Genomic DNA, 3911 nt, shown 5'->3' on the forward strand with positions numbered 1-3911 from the left:
TTTTATGGCCTCTTTTTATTTGGGCTTCTTTGGCCTCTGTTTTTATTTATTTTTTTATTTTTCGTCCGGAGTCTCAGCCCGACTTATGGGGGAATCATAGTCTCCAGCATTCTTTCCTCACTGGGACAATGCTCTAATAATGATGACCATCACACTTTTATTTTTCTTACAACTCAACAATTACAACTCAATACTTAGAACAAAATATGACTCTATATGAATGCCTCCGGCGGTGTACCGGGATATGCAATATGACAATGATGGAGTGTTCCATAATAAACGGAACGATGGAAAGTTGCATGGCAATATATCTCCGAATGGCTATGGAAATGCCATAATAGGTAGGTATGGTGGCTGTTTTGAGGAAGTTATATGGTGGGTGTATGATACCGGCGAAAGGTGCGCGGTATTAGAGAGGCTAGCAAAGGTGGAAGGGTGAGAGTGCATATAATCCATGGACTCAACATTAGTCATAAAGAACTCATATACTTATTGCAAAAATCTAGAAGTTATCAAAGCAAAGTATTACGTGCATGCTCCTAGGGGGATAGATTGGTAGGAAAAGACCATCGCTTGTCCCCGACCGCCACTCATAAGGAAGACAATCAATAAATAAATCATGCTCCGACTTCATCACATAACGGTTCACCATACGTGCATGCTACGGGAATCACAAACTTTAACACAAGTATTCTTTAAATTCACAACTACTCAACTAGCATGACTTTAATATTATCACCTCCATATCTCAAAACAATTATCATGCTTCAATCTTTTCTTAGTATTCAACACACTCAAAAGAAAGTTTCACAAATCTTGAATACCAAGCATATTATTATTAAGCAAATTACCATGCTATTAAGGGACTCTCAAAATAATTTAAGTGAAGCATGAGAGATCAATAGTTTCTTTAAAACAAATCCACCACCATGCTCTAAAAGATCTAAGTGAAGCACATAGAGCAAAATTATAGCGCTCAAAAGATATAAGTGAAGCACATAGAGCAAAACTACATAGCTCAAAAGGATATAAGTGAAGCACATAGAGTATTCTATCAAATTCTAATTCATGTATGGCTCTCTCAAAAGGTGTGTACAGCAAGGATGATTGTGGCATACTAAAACACAAAGACACAAATAATACAAGACGCTCCAAGCAAAACACATATCATGTTGGTGAATAAAAATATAGCTCCAAGTAAATTACCGATGGAAGTGGACGAAAGAGGGGATGCCTTCCGGGGCATCCCCAAGCTTTGACTTCTTGGTGTCCTTGGATTATCTTGGGGGTGCCATGATCATCCCCAAGCTTAGGCTCTTGCCACTCCTTGTTCCATAATCCATCAAAAGAATTCACCCAAAACATGAAAACTTCACAACACAAAACTTAAAGCAGAAAACTCGTGAGCTCCGTTAGCGAAAGAAAACAAAAGACCACTTCAAGGTACTGTAATGAACTCATTATTTATTTATATTGGTGTTAAACCTACTTTATTCCAACTTCTCTATGGATTATAAACTATTTTACTAACCATAGATTCATCAAAATAAGCAAACAACACACGAAAAACAGAATCTGTCAAAAACAGAACAGTCTGTAGTAATCTGTAGCTAGATCAATATATGGAACCCCAAAAATTCTAAAATAAATTGCTGGACGTGAGGAATTTATCTATTAATCATCTTAAAAAAGAATTAACTAAATATCACTCTTCAAATAAAAATTACAGCAGTTCTCGTGAGAGCGAAAGTGTTTGTTTTTTACAGCAAGTTCAACAAGACTTTCCCCAAGTCTTCCCAACGGTTCTACTTGGCACAAACACTAATTAAACACAAAAAAACAACCAAAACAGAGGCTAAATAATTTATTTATTACTAATCAGGAGCAAAAAGCAAGGAATAAAAATAGAATTGGGTTGCCTCCCAACAAGCGCTATCGTTTAACGCCCCTAGCTAGGCATAAAAGCGAGGATAGATCTAGGTATTGCCATCTTTGGTAGGCAATCCATAAGTGGCTCTCATGATAGTTTCATATGGAAATTTTATTTTCTTTCTTGGAAAGTGTTCCATGCCCTTTTTTAATGGAAATTGGAATCTAATATTCCCTTCCTTCATATCAATAATCGCACCAACCGTTCTAAGGAAAGGTCTACCAAGAATAATAGGGCAAGAAGGATTGCAATCTATATCAAGAACAATGAAATCTACGGGCACATAATTTCTATTTGCAACAATAAGAACATCATTAATCCTTCCCATAGGTTTCTTAATAGTGGAATCCGCAAGATGCAAGTTTAGAGAGCAATCATCAAAATTACGGAAATCTAGCAAATCACACAAAGTCTTGGGAATAGTAGAGACACTAGCACCCAAATCACACAAAGCATAAAACGCATGATCTTTAATTTTAATTTTAATAGTTGGTTCCCACTCATCATAGAGTTTTCTAGGGATAGAAACTTTCAACTCAAGTTTTTCTTCATAAGATTGCATCAAGGCATCAACAATATGTTCGGTGAAGGCTTTATGTTGACTATAAGCATTTGGAGAATTTAGCACGGATTGCAACAAGGAAATACAACCAATTAAAGAACAACTTTAATAATTAAATTCCTTGAAATCCAATATAGTGGGTTTAGCAACATCTAGATTTTTATTTCTTTCAATCCCATCATCAATTTCATCATAAAGATCTAAATACTCCGAATTTTTAGAACGCCTTCTAGGTAAAGGAAGATCATATTCAGTTTCATCAAGATTCATATTGCAAAACAAATATTTAATAGGTGACACATCAATAACGTTTATCTCTTCATCATGATTTTCATAGGAATTGGAATAACACGCTTTAAAAAAGGCATCTTTGGAAGAACGCATCCTAGCGGTTCTTTCCTTGCACTCATCAATGGAAATTCTCATGGCTTTGAGAGACTCATTGATATCATGCTTAGGAGGAATAGATCTAATCTTTAAAGAATCAATCACAAGAGAAATTCTATCAACGTTCCTAGCCAAATCATCAACTTTAAGCAATTTCTCTTCAAGCAAAGCATTAAAATTCTTTTGTGAATTCATAAACTCTTTAACACTATTCTCAAATTCAGAGGGCATCTTATTATAATTTCCATAAGAGTTGTTGTAGGAATTACCATAATTATTAGAAGGATTACTAGGATATGGCCTAGGATTAAAATTCCCTCTATAAGCATTGTTACCAAAATTATTCCTACCAACAAAATTCACATCCATAGATTCATTGTTATTCTCCATCAAAGTAGACAAAGGCATATCATTAAGATCAGAAGAAACACTCTTAGTAGCAAATAATTTCATAAGTTCATCCATCTTTCCACTCAAAACATTGATTTCTTCTATCGCATGCACTTTTTTATTAGAAGATCTTTCAGTATGCCATTGAGAATAATTAACCATAATATTATCTAGGAGTTTAGTAGCATCTCCTAAAGCGATTTCCATAAAAGTGCCTCCCGTGGCCGAATCTAAAAGATTTCTAGAAGCAAAATTCAATCCGGCATAAAAAATTGGGACAATTCCATTTCTCCCCCTAACTTGAGCCACCACATGGCATTTGCCCATAATTTTTAGGTATGCTCAAAAATACCCCTCTTCCGTCAAGTCACCTTATAGAAATGCCCTTTCCATCCGGTCAAAGGGTTTTGACCGTCTAGTGAATAGTAACATGGTGAACATTAAATTTGAAAAATAGCAAAAAAAATCTGAAATTTTGTCGGCTCGAAGATACTCAAGGGCGCAAGGTGCATGCAAATTTTCAAGCTATTTGGACATTCTAGGAACTCGTGGGAAAGGAAAAAATGTAAATCTATACGCTGTGAACAGTAAATTATAAAAAAATAGCAAGAAAAATTTAAAAAGTATGAATTTTTCTGGCAT

Source organism: Triticum aestivum, chromosome 1A (genome assembly GCF_018294505.1).
Source record: "Triticum aestivum cultivar Chinese Spring chromosome 1A, IWGSC CS RefSeq v2.1, whole genome shotgun sequence".
NCBI classification, from domain to species: Eukaryota; Viridiplantae; Streptophyta; class Magnoliopsida; order Poales; family Poaceae; genus Triticum; species Triticum aestivum.